Genomic DNA, 20,669 nt, shown 5'->3' on the forward strand with positions numbered 1-20,669 from the left:
TCCCCCTGTACCTCAGATCATGAATTTATTTGGAAATAGGGTCACTGCAGATGTGATTCCTTAAGATGAGATCCTACAGGAGTAGGGTGGGTTACTAATCCATTATGATTGGTGTTCTTTTTTAAAATTAAATATTATTTATTTATTCATGAGAGAGAGAGAGAGAGAGAGGCAGAGACACAGGCAGAGGGAGAAGCAGGCCCCATGGAGGGAGCCTGACATGGGACTTGATCCCAGGTCTCCAGGGTCATCCCTTGGGCTGAAGGCAACACTAAACCGCTGAGCCACCCAGGCTGCCCTATGATTGGTGTTCTTATGAAAAGGTGAACTTTGGACAGAGACAGGTATACAGAGAGAACACAATATGAACATGAAGGTAGAGATTGAAGCGACACATTCATAGTGAAGGAATACCAAAAATTATTAGCAAACCACCAGAAACTAGGGAAAGGCCTGGAGCAGATTCTCCTCACAGCCCTCAGAAGGAACCAACACAGCTAATACCTTGATCTCAGATTTCCAGCCTCTAAAACTCTGAGACAATAAATTTCTGTTGTTTAATCCAGCCAGTTCATGATACGTCATTAGGGCAGATCTGGCAAACTGATACAACAGTCATATAATATTTCTATACTTTAGGTTTTTAAATTGCCCAGTGGTACCCAATGTCTATGGTATCAAACACAAACATCTTGCCATATATGTACTACCTAATATAATTTTGGCTGAATGTACTCCTTTACTTTTGCTTTGCATTGCTTCCCTGTTTACTATACTTCATTTCTCCCATTATGATGTGCCCTTGGGTATATTTATGTATGATGGTCTTTCTGCCTGATGCTTTTCCACAATAATTCACTGTGCATTCACTGTACAGTCATTCACTACCTGTGCGATCATTCACTACCCATTATGACACATCTATGGCATCTCACTCTTCGTGATATATTTCAAGGCAGAGTTAGATTTCCATCCTCACTGTTTCCTGGGATCTTCCTCCACTCTTCTTTTGTGGTGCTTACCAGGACACTTTTCAACCTTCATTGACTCTCTCTGCCCACCCACTCATCCCACACATATTGAATTCTTTAAAGAAAGAGATTTTGGTACATTCACCTGGCACAGTGGAAACTAAACAAATATTTTGAATAGACACATGAGCCCAGACATTCTTCATCCCACTCTCTACTCAATGAGAGACACTTTCTCTCTCTTATCAGGGTTCCTAGATGTTCTATGCATCCATTTTTAGTTATTCTACTTTGCACTTAAAAGGCTAATTTTTTTGTTATCTTTTAGTTCTAATCAGATGACATGTTTTCTTCAAAGTTGATATCTATTGGGCAGCCCGGGTGGCTCAGCGGTTTAGCACCGACTTCAGTCCAGGGCGTGATCCTGTAGACCCAGGATTGAGTCCCACGTCGAGCTCCCTGCATGAAGTCTGCTTCTCCCTCTGCCTATCTCTCTGTGACTTTCATGAATAAATAGATAAAATCTTTTAAAAAGTGTTGATATTTATTAACAAGCTAAGGAAAGAATATGTTATAAACATAGTTTTAAAGTTCATATAGAAAGGCCAGGATTCTTAAATATTTTAAAATTCAAAACAGAAAATCATTAGGCAAGAGAATCAAGTAAAATGGTTTTACCCTATCAAAAATCTTTCCAACTCAGAACTTTGATTTAGAGCCTAATACCAAACTGTACCTTACAGCAGTGGGAAATAGTTAGACTTTAAAATAAAATTCAATAATCACACAATATTCTTGGCAAGAAGTATACTGCTATAGAAGAAATATTGTCAAATGGAAAGAGAAAGAGAGACAAATTACCCAATATAGGACTGCATTCGATATTTGTTTAGCAAATATTTGCTTTAGCAAATATAAGCATTGGGTTATAGACACAATTCTGGACACAAGTAATAGTATTGTTTCCTTAGAAAGAAATTTAATGTAATTTCACTTGCAAATTTTTTGTATTAAATATCTCAACTGATTATATTGGATTTTAATATTCCACTCAGTTTTCAGTCAGGATCATAGAATTCTAAATCAGAAAGGAGAACACAGTTATGTAGTTAAAAATCTTAAATTTTAGATTAGATTGTAAGGCTCAGTAGGCACAATAAAATACCCAAGTTGGGGTATTTTACTTGGTATAAAATACCAAGTAGGTTGGTATTTGCTGAATAGAGAAAGACTAGAACCCAGATCTTCTGACTTCTTGTGCAGTGTTCTTTCTATTCTATCAAATTGTCTCTATTGAAAGGAAAATCCAATAATAACAAAACTTAAGAATAAATATACTCTAGCCTTTTGTTACAAAAAGGATGCCAATATATCATAAAAGTGTAAGTCCCTTATCACACATTTCACTAATCTAAAATTATAGTATCCATAATAACCAGCAAACATGGAACTGGGAAGTAAGTATGTTTTGGTTGATTCATGTCTCTTTAAAAAGTTATTTAAAGTAGTTTGAACTATAGTGTTTTCCACTTAAATAAAGTTCATATAGAAAGTAGACACTGCAAAACCATTTCACTGCCTGTCCTTGTATAAAACAGTCGCTGTGGAATATAAACATGTGAAGGCATCATTAAAATGTTATGTATAGAAGTTCAAAGAGGCTCATTGCTGGAAGATCTAAAGATTGTTGCAATTTTCTGGTTTTCTATTGCTTATAATCTCAAAGACTGATTCATGTATTCTCCATATTTTGTTGAGGACAGTGACATTTGTATCCCCCGCGTCTGGAAGATTACTTCACAAATAGGAAATGATCAATAAATATTTGTGTAGTTTAAAAGGTTAACACTGAGGACAACACATCAGATCCTTTTAAGATTCAGACAGGAATATGTTACAAATACACTATTAAATAAAAGCCGTTGGCAATTACTATAGAGCTCTCTCTACCAGTAATTGTACACTTCAGCTATCTAGAATAATAATGCATACCAGTTATTATTTTGGGGGGTATCAGTTCCAGGGAAGATAAGTTACAATTTGCCCACTATAGTTCATACTATTGCCTGCCAAATCATTTACCAGAGCTGAATTTGCCCTTTTTTATCTGATTAATATAATTCCTACAGACAATATTCTTTAAGAAATAAATGTTCAAGGGACACTTGCATGGCTTAGTAGTTGAGCATCTGCCTTTGGCTCAGGGTGTGATCCCAGGGTCCTGGAATCAAGTCCTGCATCAGTTTCCCTACAGGGAGCCTGCTGCTACCTCTGCCTATGTTTCTGCTTCTGTCTCTGTGTCTCTCGTGAATAACTAAATAAAAATCTTTAAAAAAAAAAGTCTTATATATTTACCTTTTGGATGGGCAAAGATAGGTGACTTCTATGGGCAGACACCCAAATTCACTCTTTTGTAGGATATATTCGTGGATTCTTTAAAAGCCCACACAGAAAAAGTCCATACTATTCACCCACTGATTCCCTTTGTGGGTGACTTATCTATTATATTTTGCTAGGTTGTGCAGTGGCAACAAACAGTCTCATATCTTAGTGGCTTACAATAACAAATGCTTGTATAAATTACATGTTTTCAACTGGTTAACATCATTTCTTTTTTTTTTTTTTTAAAGATTTTATTTATTTATTCTTCAGAGATACACAGAGAGAAAGAGAGGTAGAGACACAGGCAGAGGGAGAAGCAGACTCCATGCACCAGGAGCCCGACGTGGGATTCGATCCCGGGTCTCCAGGATCGTGCCCTGGGCCAAAGGCAGGCGCCAAACCGCTGCGCCACCCAGGGATCCCGGTTAACATCATTTCTATCATTTCTCCCTGTTTCTTTATTCTGGGACTCATAAGGAAGAAGTGAACCTTATCTGAGACCTGTTGCTGCCATTGTAGAAGAACACAAGATGACTCTTAAACTTTTAGTTGAGAAGTATTACATGCCATTTCTGTTCACATTCCATTAGCAAAATAAGTCACATAGAGAAGCCTAGAGTCGATAGGGCGGGAAGTATGATCCTCCCACAGTTTGGAAAAGAAATATTTTTAATAAAATAACCTTATACTCTGACCCCATTTATCTTCACTTCCAGGAAACACACTCCATAGCTTCTAACTGTTGATTGAGATAGTTTCACACTGTCACACCATGCTCTTGTCATGTTATGGCTCCCATATTTACTTTTCACTACAGTTACTTACACCCTGATATCTCTTCATATCTACTTGTGCCTTGGAATCTGTTCTTGACATCTATTTGGTTCTGGATTCATACATTATTTTCATGCCAAGTAATGGGAATGCATACTGGTTTTTCTGATGCCCTTTCTTCTTATTATTAGGAGCTGTTTTACCCTGACTCAGAGTTAAAATTACCCAGAAATAAGCAAGAATCAGGATATGTGTTCCTTCTGCCCTCGAATTCAAGTACCAACATCTCTTATAGTGATCTACTTGGGCACACCAGGAGGTAAGCATAAAAGTTTCTGACGCTCAGCCAACATCCAGCTAAGGTATAAAATGCCAGTGGTTCCCTTGTTGAGGAAACCCTCAGTTTACTATTAGGGATTCTCTTGAATCCTTTCTTATGTAAAGAAGTAGCCCTCTTTTCCTTAAAATAGAGAAAAGGTGGAACATTACCACATTCTCCACTAAGCTAAAAACTCATGAAATATAAATGCATTCTTCATTAAGCTCCAGTCTCCAGTCTTCTGCTGATATAGCCTGAGAGTCATCTTGAGTATGAAAGTGGAAGGATACCATTGGCCACCTCTTCTCTAGTCCTGGAAGTAGTATCTGGCATCTCCTCAAAACTCCTTAGAATATGGAGATTTCTAATGCCTATTATTTATAACTTTGGGAATTTACCTGAATCTAGAGACAAATACACATACCTTTCCATATCCTTTTTACATAACCATAGTCAAGTAAATTAACCAAAACAGGACTTAATTTTCTCATGTGGGAAGGAGCACTGTTAACTTTAGAACATTCTAAATAGTATCAAAAGCAATAGGAAAAGTGGGAGACACTTTGAACAGAAGGTGGGACACTTTGATCCTAGACTTACTTGCATACTACTAGCTAAGGACAGAACTTTTTATAAAGCACAAAGGACACTGAAACAGTGAACTTTTGCCTTTGTTTTAGAATGGCATTTCTGACAAAATGAAACATGCCTCCAACTTACCAATCTAATGTGTGGATCCCTGTTAAGCCAATTTTAAAGCACTTCCAATTTTGTGAAAACCATAAGGCTTATACTTCAGAACTTTCCATCCTCAACTACTCCTTTCACGTCATAAGAAGTCCATCCCATTTAAAATAAAGAAAAGATTTTAAATTAAGTCACAAAAGATTCAGAGAACTCTAAATTCAGTCCAGTTCTTTAAACCACAACTGATGAAAAAAAAAAGTTCTTTTGCCAAATTCAGTTAGTGTTACATTCTTAATTTCATTTAAATGTAGGTATTTTGTAATTTCCATTTCCTTTCATTAAAGAAACCTGTTTGAGGGGGATTATGGACACAAAGATTCATAAATTAAATGTATCCTGTAAAAGTTGGTTTGTGTATCATGGTTACCCTTTATACACATGGAGCACAAATTCCATCTCATCTGATGCAGACACTTTAGAGCTACAATCTTACATTGGGTTGTATGCATACCACATAACTTTAAAAAGTTGATAGCATATACATCATGAAGGCAATATGAAAGAAAAAAATCAACTTGCACTACAAATGCACATAAAAATGTTTATTTAACACACTAGTAATCTTATTTCAGTTTTTATAGGGGATTATTTTCTTCTCTTGAAACAAAATACTATAATAAATTCATCTCTCAGCATTGAACATTTGTTGATTTTTGTATACACCTATGGCACCTTCTGGACCATATAAAATTCTCTTTAAAGTATCAATAGGTGTTCTAACTCATCCTTGATGATCTCTGAGATGTATAGATTATTATACTTATAAGACTCAGTAGTTACTCCTAAGGAATTTTTAGGTAGAATTGGTCCCTGTTAGGAAAAGACTCTTGGTATTCGTCACTTTTGTTATCTTACAAGCTGGTCCCTTCCTTAAGGCTCTTAATTTCTTGAAAACCTGATGCCATTTCAAAGGAAAACTTGGCAACACTATTAAAAAACAAGTTGAGGGGAGCTGTTTAAGAAACTGAAAAGTAATTGCAAACAACAGTGGATAATTGTGACTTCCAGTTGTTCTGTATCACTTAATTTTTTGTGCTCTTTCCCCTGTGCACCTGGCGGTTCTATTTTTCTTCAATAAAACTTTTATTAAAAAAATAAAGTATCTGTCCTCAATTGAAAATGGGTAATTTTCAACCACATAATAGCTTAAGTGGTTCATAAACATGTACCATACACTAGAAAGTCACACTGAAACACTGGAAGGAATTTTAGGAGTCAACTAGGAGCTCATGCAGAGTATCAGCAAAATAGGAAGAATAAAGCAAGAGGAAAGAATAAGTATTTTTAAAATTAAGTTAAGTCTCTACTTGCTGGCTGCATTTAATATTTGATGGTTTAAAAGTTATAATACTAGGAGTAAGTACTGATCAAATTCATCCAGCAAGTTCAGAAGGTGAGAAGGCACTAAGATCACCTAAAAGAGTCCTACAGCCTACTCACCTGCTCATATAGTTTCCCTAGAGACTCTGCTAGTCTTCTTTCCAGAAGTAATAAAAAAAAAATTATGTTGGTAGCTGCAAGGTGATAAAATTTAAATTACATTAATAAAATTGAAAGACCAAAATCAATGGGTTTTTATCCTTTGCTATATTGAAAGAGAAAACTACTTCCTGGATAACACAGAGAACCAGCTGAAGCAAGTAATGGAAAGGGAAGAGATTTTGAGAAGGCAAAGATGGATTAAAACACATCAAGTACATGGAAGAATATTATATAAAGGAAGGAAAGAGAGGAAATTTGATCCACTGGAAAAATCCTCTGGAAAGAGGTGTGTAATTTCTAGAAAGAAAGCAATATTCTCCCTTTTCTGAAAAAAAAAAAAAAAAAAGACAGAAGGGCTTCTAGAATTAGGAAACATGTATAACTTGGTTCCTGGATGTCAAAGAAGAAATATACAAGAATGGAGATGCCCTTTGTACAATCACATGGACAATCATGGTTGTTTCCTCTTCTTGAAATGAAAACCATCCTCTCCATTCAGAGTCCACTGGCACTTATCAATTTACGGGCCCACCACCATACCTGGAATAAAGATCAGTCTATAAATGTAGTTTGAAGATGAATAACTGAACGAATGAATTCTCTGGCTCACCATCACTTATCCATAATGTTGAATAGGGATAAGTGACATGTTGCAAATAATTATCTGGAGGTATGCCATGTTTATGCTACCTCTAAAATCAAAGTTTATGGATAAAACTATAAAAACTGGATATAATGAAGGACATCAGCCATTATAATAAAAAGTTATGCAATTGGTACAGACAAAAGAGTCCATAGTTAAAAATGACTAAAAAGCGGGTCAAGAATTCTGTGTGTTGAAAGCCCAGAGCATTAACAAATTTAGAGTATAATTCAAGTTAGAAAGTCATCCTAAAAAAAAAAAAAGATAGAAAGTCATTAAGATTTATCATTTGAAAACATGATCATAACAATGAAAAGTACTTTGTTCAAAGTAAAGCCTTAGAATATGATGTAGGTGAACTCAATATGTCATGAAGGTAAAAGCTTGTGTGGAACTCTTCAGCTCTGCTTCTGATAGCACAAAAGGTAAAATTTCAGTGAGGAAGAGAGAGATCAAGGTAAAATGTTAGAGAATGTTATATTGCCCAATTACGGAAAGAAGGTCCTATTCTTTCTCTTAGAACAAGAGAGAGCTTGGATTCTGGAATTGAGCCTAGAGATGGCCCCAAGGTGGAGGTCCAGGTCTAGTCACATCAGGAACAGTGTTTACCTAAAGGGTTAAATTGTACCTGGAGGAAAAACCTAGATCTTAGTGGAAAGGATAACAGTACTGAATAGCAGATTTAAAGATCAAGACAAGGCAGAAAAAAAGGAGTGGTTAGAAGCTGAAAGGATTAAGGGTGAGCTGGTATGTTATGGAAAAGTTTGTGACAAGCAATTCACAATTAAAGCAACAGACTGAGAACAAGAAAGTGTTTGGATTATCCTCACAGAGGGTGTTTAGTATATGAGACATGGGTGTGGACAAGAATATTAACAGGTGGTAGAGGCAGCAGCTTAAAAGAATCAGGGAATACAGACTTGGAAAAGAAGACAAATATAATGGAGTAGGAAATTTTCAGCTTCCCTGCAATCTGTTAAAAGTCTCATTCTGTCATGAGAAAAGGTGTTTTGACATTATCATGTAAAGCATAGATTTTAGAATCAAATAGGTTTAATTTGAAACCTGGCTCTGCAGGGCTCTATGATATAGGGTAAGAAATGAGTCTCTACATTGGCCTCAAATTCCTCACCTGTAAAATGGGAATTATAATGGAAACTGCATCTCTGTGACATCAGGAAGATTAAATAAGAGAATAAATTTAAAAGAATTGTACTGGTACATAGTAATCCTTATGTGAATGCTAGTCTACTTTTATTATTAAAATTCAGGTAAAAGTAAGGTAGCTGATACATTTTCTATTTGCCTTGAAATATTGTTTTTTTGTGTTTTTTTTTTTTTCCTACCAGAAGTCCATCAACCTGATTCTTAAAAAACACTTGGTTAGAGAGGTAGAAATGAGAAGATCTTTGGAGAAAGTTATTTTGCCCTGTCATCTTAAGCAGTGCTTCTCTAATTCAATGTACTTAAAAGGCACTCTAAGGAGTTTTTAACAAGCCCATTCTGATTTAGTTGGCCTCGTATGGGGACCTGACATTGTACATTTTTAACAAGCTCCCAGTGATGCTAATGCTGCTGGTCTATACACCACACTGAATCAAAAAGCCACAGAATGCCTGAAAATGAGTAAAGGAAACATGCAAGAAGTCAGAGATGTAACATGAATTTCTGAAAGCAAATTTCAGAGACAGCAGAACTCTTTCCTAGATCAAGCCCTTAAGAAAAAAGCTTAAATCCCAAACCAATAATATGAGATGTAGTTTTCAGAAAGAAATTCTGGCTCTATATTTCAAATAATCCTGAAGGGGATTTCTACATAACCACAAGCATCAATTTAAAAAACAATTACATATACAGAGCATGAAAGAAATAATAGAAATAAGAGAGGAGGCGTCTAGGCCTCTAAAAATCATATAACTAAACAATGAATCCTAGAATTTATTGAGGTTTCAAGAACCACCTAAAATTAATATTAAAGGTATTTTTATATTGAGTAGAGCACAACGAAATAAGCCATCTATATAAACGATTAACTTGTCAACAGATTATAGAAAGAACACCAAACTCCTTACTTTTTAGCTTGCTTTTAACCATGATCTATGCTTCTGAAGAAAAATAAAATAGGTACAAAGGACAAGAAGCTAGTTAGTGGTAGGACTATTGTATTATAGCACAAAATTTCACTAAGTGAGTTCAAATGTTTCTGTTTGAGTAGATTGTATTTCATACTAATTAGAGATTGCTGAATAGAATCTTTGCGAAACCATGATGAGTATAAAAGTTCTAGAAGATTCTAAGTGACCAAACATTGTCCTATTTATTTTAACAGTGGTTTCCATGAACCATTGTCTAATAAACATGAGCTAATCCTTGGCTGGCTTTGAGACATATTTTTACAAAGATAATTAATAAAGACAAAGTATTTTTTCCAATATTTTTCTTCTTTTGTCAATGGACTTCTATTCATCCTTAAAGAACCTATCCACATGAAACTTCCTTGGCGTAATTTCTCATTCTCTTAGATAGAATTAGTTACATTCTCTGTGTTCTCATTAATCTTAATAAATTTCTTACTTTACTTGAAACTTAACCATACTTAACATTATATTTAGGCTACTTATTTGCATGTCTATTTTCCAACTTGACAAAGAACAGCTTTTTTTATCCTGAAAATACTTATGTTCTGCACAGTACATGATATATAGCAGATGTTTAATGGACGTTTCAAAATTGAAGTCCTCACACATAAAATATACACATCTAATCAAATCTTGGGCTGTGCACATAGAAATATCATGTCTAGAATAAGGGAGATGTAAATCCCAGTCAAGCAAGTGGTAGACAAACTGGGTTTCAGGTACAAATTTGAGAAAATGCAGTTTTACCAAGTTTTTAAGAGCATGAGCTCTGCATCCCAGGATACCTAAATTCCTGGTGTTACCAGCTCTGTCCTATATTTGAGCAAGATGTTTGACCTCTTTGGCCCCAGGCTTCATGTGGATAGGAACAGTAAGTACTCCAGGGCAGCCCCAGTGGCTCAGTGCGGCCTGCAGCCTGGGGTGTGATCCTGGGGACCCTGGATCGAGTCCCGCGTCGGGCTCCCTGCATGGAGCCTGCTTCTCCTTCTGCCTGTGCCTCTGCCCCCCTCTCTCTGTGTCTCTATGAATGAATAAATAAAATCTTAAAAAAAAAAATAACAGTACTCCAAATAATGCTGCTAGAAAGATTAAATGAAACAGTATGTATAAAACACGTAAAAACAGTAGATAGCACATGACTGCACTAGATACTAGCTATTGTTCTCATTGTTATTTGTTCTGGGTGCTGCACTTTCAGAGCACCATCGATAAGGAACCCAGTCCAGAGACATGTGACCAAGAAGACAGGATTCAAACCCACTTCACAAGGAAGGTTAAAATAGCTCAAAATATTAGGCTGGAACTGAGATTCGAGAAGGGTGATAGTGACAAGGAACAGGATAGCTGTCTTCAAAAATGAAAGAATGAATACCCTTGATCAGGGACGCTCAAGAGATCAAAAATGAAACCAAAATTGGAAACCATGTAGTAGAAGACTTAGGTTCAAAGGAACCTACATTCTCAGTCAGAGTACGTAGACTGGAATTCCTGGAGATATTTCAGCAGGATTTAGAAAAATGCTGGGAGTGATAAAGAATATGAGGTTGAATCATTGAAGGGCTGGCAAGGCTAGGTTGGCTGGTTCAAGAGTACTTGAGCTCCCTCCCCTTTATGAAGAACTGAGGCCCAGAAAAATGAAGAAATTTGACTTTAGACACAGAACTAATTAGTTGCAGATCCTGGGCTAGAACCTAGTTTGCCAAATTCACACTCCAGGCTTTTCTTTGGAAATCCTCTATAAAAAGAACTTCCCAGAGCAAGTAGGGATGTGCTCCCAAGTACCAGTAAGAGGCAAGAGTGCCGGTGAGGCAAGTACTTGAGAATGAGTGACTAGAGCAAACCACGTGGAATAAAGTCATTGAGGCTTATACAATGTCTGGGGCTATTCTTGTCACTTTTTATGTTATTCCTGATATGAGTTTATTTGTATTTATACTAGATCACAGACCACTATAAAATGTAAAGTTTAATGACTATAGACTTTATAAACTTGAGAATGCATTTGCCAGTTTTTCTTCATTAAGTCCCAAATTTTTATCTGAAATGCATGTATGCCAGAGTTGAATTCAATGGTCATATAAATCTACTAATTTCTCTATTTATTTATCTACTAAGTGTGATATTTAGGCTTTTCAGAAAAAACATTTTGAAAAATAGAAGCTTTTAATAGATTCACTTGGGATGATGATAAACCCTGGTGATTGACAGCACCAACTGTGGGCTCAGACCTCCTCCATTCAGTTCCTGAATTTAGGAAAACTGCTTAACTTCTATAATCTCAGCTGCTACCTCTGAAAAATGGAGATAACAATAGTACCTATGTCATAAAATTCTGAAAATTAAAATTATTCATTATGGAGTGCTATTTAATTTAATATTCAGGGCTTTTTTTTTTTTCAATGTTTTAGTGTTGAAAGATATGAGTAATGTTTGAAAGATCAGAACAAGCAATTAGATAATGTTGACTTAAGCTAGAAAGGAGCAAATAGTTAATTTAATACTGCCCAGATTAAGTTTGTTAGTGTTGAGTCCAGGGGAATACCAGGGACAGATGGTTTTTCTACAGAGGAGTTTCTCTATATGTATTATAGAAACTCATGATTGAAAGGAAGCTCACAGGCCATTCAGGCCACCCACCCAAGTCATGCTCAAATAACCTCCTTCTACAGGGGTCAACAAGCCTATGCTTGGATATCTCAAGAAATATCATCCTATTTTACCTATATTTAACAGTAATAACAAAACTAAGTGAGAAAAAAAAATTTTCCTTCACATAAAACGCAATTGTCTTATACAAGAATTTATTCTACTTTCTCAGGCATTGACCATATGAAAAATAAAAGATTAGTGGGTTGATTGATTAAACATAACATCAGATATTTCAAGTTTATTAGGCATGAAATAATTAGCAAATCTTAACTGGGCAATAACTATATATTCCAAATAAGGTTTGTAGTCACCAGGTATTTTGTTCACTATGGGAAAGATAATGTTTCAGAAATTATTTTTATCCTATAACTTCTCATGGTTTTCAGTATGATGAATCTTCTTTGATTTTCCTTTCATAAGAATATGTGCCTTATGAGGGATGCCTGGGTGGCTCAGTGGTTGAGCGCCTGCCTTTGGCTTTGGGCGTGATCCTGGAGTCCTGGGATCAAGTCCCACATCAGGCTTCCTGTGAGGAGCCTGCTTCTCCCTCTGCCTATGTCTCTGCCTCTCTCTCTATGTCTCTCATGAATAAATAAATGAAATCTTTATTTTTTTAAATGAAATATGCCTTATGAGAGAAAAGTGTCTGTTTGTTCACGGAGATACTCCCCTGTACCTAGAATAATACTTGACATAATTAGTCCTCAAATATTATTTGAAAACATGAATAAAAAGTGAACAAATTGACAAAGGTGGTAGAAAGATAACTCATGAAAGTCACTTTAAACTTACCAGATATAACAACTTTCTAGAGTAATGAAAATAAATCATTTTTTATCTGAATTTCAACTTATTTGGCAACTCTACATTTAGAAAACAAAAAAGAAAAAACTTCATGGGAGAAGTACATGAAATCATCAATATTTACCTAGAAAAAGGAAGAAAAAAATTCTCTTCCAAGACTATATTGATAGATATAAAGAAACAACAAAATACATGTTTAAAAAACAAAATAAAACTTAAAAAGAATAAAAAAAGGATAAAGGCAAAGCTTCTTTAGAAACAAAGTTTGGTTTTTAAAAACCTTGCTAGACTCCAAGAGATCAGTTGTGATCTATCCTATCATTTGTGTATGTGGGTGTGTTTTGGGATAAACCCTAAAACAGCTTTTAAGTATTTCCTATACTTTGTCCTCTACTCGAAGGTCATTATGAGAGAGTTGTTGCTAGGTTGCAAGCATGGCATTACACTGAGAACTAGGTACCGGACAACTTTCTAAATATTAAGTAAATTTCTCATCTCTTAGGCTGAGGACACTTACTGAATCTTCCAGGCTCAATTTAGCAATCAACAAAAGTGAGCAAATGTTTTTTTGTTAATTACAAGTCTCTCTAATAATATCACAAATTCCAAGCATATTAAGACCCATATCTGAATTGCCTATCTTTTGTATATCTGGAGGTTACCTTGGATCCTGGTATAAATATGTAATCAATTGTTTATTGGATGAATCAAATTTTAGGACAAAAAAAAAACACAAATCAGAGTGTCACCATCTAACTTTTTTAGCTGACTTCTCATCAGTATGTTTTTCTGTTCCATCACACCTTAATACTAATAATGATAAAATGACACTCCTGATGCCTCAGTTTAATCTGTAAAATGAAAATAATAATGCACCTACCCCACAGTGTTGTTATAAAAATTAAATGAGTTAATATATGAAAAGTATTTGGGACAGTGCCTAGCACATAGTGAATGCTAGCTAACCAGCTAGCTAGCTATCATCATTAGCTGAAGCAGCCTTACTTATCGCTGGGCCTTTTTCTAGCGAGAATTTTAGAGTCTGGAGTTCTACTGTCCTTATGGTTACTCCTCTGGCTAGAAGTCTGGTCTCTGGCTGGATGGACTCCTCTTTGGCATCTTAAAAGAAACATCATCCCTTCTGGAAGAATCTATCCCAAAAAGTTTCCTTTAAGGCAATGTCTCTCCTCCTTGTTTGACTGTTCATCCTTCCTTACCAACCTGCTTCTTTAAAGTTCTTTCTTGAATGTTGATTACCATGGTTTTAACTGTGCTGCCTGGTCCCCCCATTTTTCCTTTTATCCTAAAAGCCTATTGTGATGTCACTGTCTCAGCTGCTTTTAATCAGGCTACATCGATTGAAAATAGAGAATGATTGTACAAACTGTCTTTTAGAGTCCCGATCTGTTTGACACAGAATGGCATGTTTTATACTATGTTGACTATGTAACAGTTATATTAGAACTGCCTATTATCATTTGCTTGAATAGACCCAAATTAACAGACCCAGATTAAAAGTTTACTATATGTTACAGCTTGAAACATCCAGTATACAAATTAGTTAATGTTCTTTCTGTATACACAATGTCTCTCAAGTTCTCTTGGACTAGCATTGTATTAATAAATATAATTGACATAAAACTCTGCTTAGCAACATTAATCTGTGGTTGTTATATGAAGTTGCTAAAATCTTCTCCCACTATTGTCAAAACCGTCCTCCTGAATCACCTTGTATAATGTTTAAAGATGTAAGACTTTTCTATTGGACTTTCTTGCTATAGAAACACAACTTCCAGATGAGATCATATTCCAAATTCACCAAAAACCAATGTTTGAGTCCCTCCTTGCTGGCTCCTGGAATCCAGGGATGGTGATATACCCTTAATTGCCCAACTTCACTTAATTCACTTACCCTTTAATTTGTTTCCCATAGAATTATCCTTGCATTGTATATGCAAACATATGTAAGTAAATAATAAGTACCTTTCAATGCTAATAAATTTTAATTTTTACAAAAATATGTAACTGCATTTCTTACCACAGTGGTTCTCAACCTTGCCCAGGCAGGATTTTCTGAATCCTTCCTAGAAAGTGAATGGAAATTTTTATAGGTAGAAATATATTTTTATATAAGCTTTATTCTGATATTCAGCCATGAGATTCTTCCCATTTCATACTAATTGAAAAATATTTTAACAAACTAGTAATATTATTATCTTACTACTCACTGAAAATAATAATCAAGATAATAAGAATAAAGAATAAAGCCAAAAATCTAAATGACAAAAAGGCACATATCAGCCATATTCCTTTTTATACTAGCACATCATCTTACAAGAACAACTTGTTCTTGGAAAGTCTTGGTCTCTGGTGAGAAATGGTAGAGTGGTAATGGAAAATTGCCTATGGTATTCTTCAAAATATTCTCTACATGAATAACATTAGAGTTCTCTGCTCTTCAAATGCCTTTTTCTTTCTTTTCTTTTCTTTTTTTTTTTTGTAAGTATCCTACTTGATGTTGATGAAAGGGGGCAACCAATGTACAGCCACATTATGTAAATGAAATTCTTTGAGCTAATTATTAGTAATAATTTGCAATGTGATGAAAGGATGTATAAATTTGAATTTTAATACATTTTTATTTATACACTTTTAAAATAATTTGCAGCTTAAAGGAAAATAGAATATATAACTGCATTTTAGAATCTTTTTCTTAATCCCAAACATATTGCATACATTTTAAATAATGCTAGACAGAACATATCATATCCTGATGCTTCAATCATCCATTTTAATCTTAATAAAAATTCAGAGAATTTGCAAATTAATATTCAACATGATTAAACAAATATATTCCCAAGTTGTTTTAGAGCCAAACCTTCAGAAATATCTTAGTGGGGGAAAATATCCTTTCTTGGAAAGCTTATACTCCCAGTTTAAGTAACTGTGACTTGGTCTCTGAGTCATATAATGTACATTAATATCTATGTACCATAATGAGAAGTTAGTGGAATGTGGTCTGCTGATTCCTAATATCTATTCAAATATAAGTTATTAACTCAGTTATTCAGGGACCTATTCTAGTTTATGAATTATTTATTTTCTTTGTTTTGAAAACGTTATTATAGCTGTTAGGGCCAAAACAATATTAAAGTTCCAGAACTTGATGATAATGCTCATGAGATATTTAAGCATGCAAGGGAGGCACTGATTACAAAAGTAAATAACCTGTAATTTAATGAAGAGCCTAAACAAAATGCTTCAGAATTTCAAAGACTCATTCTATATGGATTATTGAACAATAGCATAAAATGAACTCTTCAAGAATCTCCATGTGGTTTTAGTTTGAAATGAAATATAACAGATACGATTTTTATAAACATTAGATCTAGAAGGGTTTGATATCAAGAACTACAACCATAAATTTTATTTGATGCCATTAGCAAACCAAACCAAAGTTCTGGCCATTGCTTAGCTTGGCTGTCCTATACCCATTAAAATCTAGAATGATTTAAGTTTTTCCAAAGAATAATGTTTGGCCCTTCCCATGGATTAAAATACAGCATAAGCAACAGATAGAATAGGATTTAATCCACTATGCATTAGATAATTTTGGTGTCAAAATATAAAAATTTGAAAAACTCTTCTGATATCAAAATAATGATCAAACCACTAACTGTAGTCACCACTAACTATAATTAAGATACAATTTGTTTCTTTATAGGTATAAGGCAGTGCTATGGGTAAATGTTATTAATAAAAGGCACAACGCAACTCAGGAAATTCTATATGCCTAAAACTTCTGTGAACAATATTCAGCTAAAAGTCACCACTAATAAAGCTCTTTTGAATGTTGGAAAGTTTTCAGATAAATGGCAACTAATGGTCAAACTATGAAGTTGTGAGATTTGTTGACTACCAGATTTTATATCTTTTACACTAAGCCATTTTATCAATATCACCTCTAAGACACATTAAATATTAAAGAGGGATTTAAAACCACACATTCCTAACAAAAATATATTTCCTATTAGACCAGAACTGACATACTCTTTATTGCCATACAATTCTATCATGCTTAATTTATCTAATACGTGGGGAGTAAACTAATAGCCAACACAATCCTGTTTTTGGATGTTCAACACCTCCAATCATCATCAGAAAACCAAGATTTATGTGGTACTAATTTGGTATGCTAAAGTTACTTTTAAATGATCAGGTAATTCTTTATACTTCAGTAAATTTCAACTGAGATATTTATTTGTGAGTGCTATAAAGCCAATCTCATAGAAAGCATTCTTCACTGAAAAATAAGTATAATGACAATAGATTGTTCATGAGCTGGGAGGAAAAAATGCAAAAATAGGACATTACCAGTCATCTCTAACAAACTTTAAGGCTGGACCAACTTAAGACTAGAAAACATCTGTGACGATTGTTCAACGCAGTCTGGACTACTCATAACGGGCTTGATTTTTATAAATCCTTATTCTAGCAATCTTTTTTTTAAGGTTCATTGACTTAAATAAGAGATGATTTTACCTCCTTTATAGTTCTATTATCTCAGCAAAAGTACATAAGGAATCGATATTATTTTTAAAAATAGCTTCTGCAATAAAATGTCAATGACATCATTGCCCAAATCAATTACCAAAGTCTTCTGAACACTGTTACTAGAGCATTAAAAAAACAAACAAACAAAACATTGTAACTGTAAAGCAAAAGGGTGCTTTCAAATTTCAGAAGCAGTGAACATAGACATATTTTGAGGGGGGAATTATAGATCCTTATGATAACTTAGAGAAATCAAAAATTAAGAAAGTCATAAATTGATAAGATGCTTAAGTTTTAAGAAGAATATACTATCATATGTTTCAAGATACCTAAACCACCACAGTATCATCTGTCTGCTCTTCTAATTCTAGAAGGAAAGAAACCTATTTTAATCATTCAGATTCTTCCTGAAGTCCTTGACTTCAGAATGATCAGAATCAATGTTTTCCTAAGTGCTGCCCTGTCTAGATTTGGACATGTTCTTCATGAGCTGCTGTTGAAAAATGCACTTCCCAATCTTCTTGCCCTTATTCTCAATCCTCTCACTTACAGTCTCAGTGTATATTTGATGATAATATTTTATGATCTAGAATTCAGGGATTGAGAATTCAAAAGCCATTAGAGACATGGAAGGTAATGTTAACTTATAAAGCATCCAGGTATAAAGTAACAGAAAGCAGCAGGAGACCAATGGTGAACTGCAAAATAGATAACTACCCCAGAACACTCAAATTTGAATTATGTTCTAAAAAATACAGAACTAGCCCAGCAAGACAGGATAACAGCCTGGCTTCAGTGCAACAGCTGCCATGTCACAACCTTTAGTCTAGATCAGTAGTTCTGAAGAATGGCTGAATATTAGAGTCGCTGCATAAGTGAAAACAAAACAGAACTATACATGCCCAGGCTCCTATTACAGAATTTGGGTCAGTTGGTCTGGGGTGAGGCTCAGAATACAGTATCTTTTTACAAGTTCCCTAGATGATACTTAGGTCCACCAAAGTTGAGAACCTCTAGTATAAAAGATTTTAGATCTAATAAATAGATTTTATTGTATTACATGAAAAATATTTATATTTTTGCTGATATGTTAGTTCCTACAGGTCAGGAGGAGGCTAGTAATTTATAAATTTACAATAAAATCAATTAACTATTTTTCAAGTGCTACTGAAAGGCTCTCCTACACCATCTTCATTCACACATTAACTCGTTAGACAGCTGAGATTAGAAATACAAACAGCTGTTGCAGAATAACCTTTGTAGCAATGTGTATTAGTCAAGGTTCTCCAGGGAAGTAGAATAAATAGGATGTATGTGTGCATAAATTTGATTTCGTAAAATATATGTATTATACATATTTTATGTATTTGGGGGGATTTTTAAATTACTAATTATAGATTTAAAGCTATGAAATGTGCATTTCTTGGCAAGTTATACAAGTGATTTCTTATTCACATATCCAATAAAAGCTTAAGGAAACAAGGCAAAAATACAGAGGACAAGAAAAATATGGCCACAGCCTCAAAACAAAAAGACTTAGTAACAGGAAAAAGTCTTCACAGTCAGTGTCCATCAACATTTTAAAATTATCCAAATAGTACAAATGCTCAATTCAAATTGATGTCATGCACTAAACTATTAATGTTTGTCCCTTGAAGCTGCAAACTAGAAAAGTTGCTCACCTATGGAGAAGGAAGAGGGAGAAGGAAAGAGAGGGAAAGAGAGAAAAAGGAGAAAGGATTTTAAGGAATTATTTTACAAGACTGTAGAGACTAGTAAGTCTAAAATCTGCAAGGTAGACCAGCAGGCTGGAGACCCAGGGAAAAGTTGTGGCTCTAGTTTGAAGACAAACTGGAAACAGAATTTCCGTTTCACCAGGGACCTCTGCCTTATTTTTCTTAAGGCTTTAACTGATTGGATAAAGTTCACCCACAGTACGCAGGGTGATCCACTTTACTCAAATTCTACTCATTTAAATGTTAATTTCATCTAAAAAAATACCTTCACAGTAACATTTAGAATCGTATTTGACCAAATATCTAGGTACCATGACTGTTAGGTTGGCATATAAAATTAGCCATTACGCTTTACTAACTACAACACAAGAGAAGGATGAAGCTACTTGTTTTTTATAAAACAATTGCATTCTCTTACTCACAAATTCAACTTCTTGGTTACTTATGTACTCTAACTGGTCAAAGTAAAGAACTTAAAAAGAAAAAAAAACAAAACAAGGTTTCCTTTATTTATAGACCAATGCCCCTTTCTTTATATTTTGCTTCCTTTAGGAGATGTTGTATTAAGAGAATCCTCTCAATCCAAGGTATCTGTTATTAAAGAACTTACTTTTTTTCTTTTCCTCTTCATTTTTCCATTTACTAAATTAACATTCACCTTAAAATGATGAACTTACTTTCTCAAAGGGGCTCAGAAATTCAAAACAACTTAAAGAACTATAGAACTAGAAGGTATAAGATTTGGAAGTTTGTTTATACAAATGGGGCAGTTTTTAAAAAAATAGTTACAATTTTTTTTAAACTCTTCCTATCCAAAGGTAAAATCTATGTCCTCTTTCCTTGAATCTGGGAAACCTTGTGACTGCTTGAGAAAACAGAGTAATGCTATGTAACTTCTAAGACTAGGTCATAAAAGGCCTTGCAACTTTTGCCAGGCTTTCTTGGGATGATCACCCTGGGAGAGGCCAGCCTTCATACAAGAGATCTATTGTGCTCTTCTGAAATTGTCACGCTAGAGACAAAGGCATTAATCCAGACAGTCCCAACTGAGGCCAACAGTTCCAGCTATCACTGCCACGGTGCCAAATAAGTGAATGAAGTCATCTTAGACTCTATGGACCATTCTATTGGCTGGACATTATTAAGTGACTTTATTTGATACCATATGGAGCAAAAGAGCTGAGTTCTGCCTGAATTCCTCACTCACAGAATCCACATGATAAAACAGCAATTGTTTTAAGCTACTTAGTTTTGTGACAGTTACACAAATATATTGGGAACAGCTAGTAATTGAGATAAAGGACTACAATTAAGAGTTGAGACATTTATCTTTTCTCTTAAGTTAAATGTAAGTTAAGTTAAATGTAAGAGCAAACTTAAATGGAGCTGTTTAATACACACTATAGGTTTTCAAAAAGCTAAATATTATTTGGATAAGTCAGCACCGGGGTGAAGATAACATCAGTGTGT

Source organism: Vulpes vulpes, chromosome 4 (genome assembly GCF_048418805.1).
Source record: "Vulpes vulpes isolate BD-2025 chromosome 4, VulVul3, whole genome shotgun sequence".
Taxonomy (NCBI): domain Eukaryota; kingdom Metazoa; phylum Chordata; class Mammalia; order Carnivora; family Canidae; genus Vulpes; species Vulpes vulpes.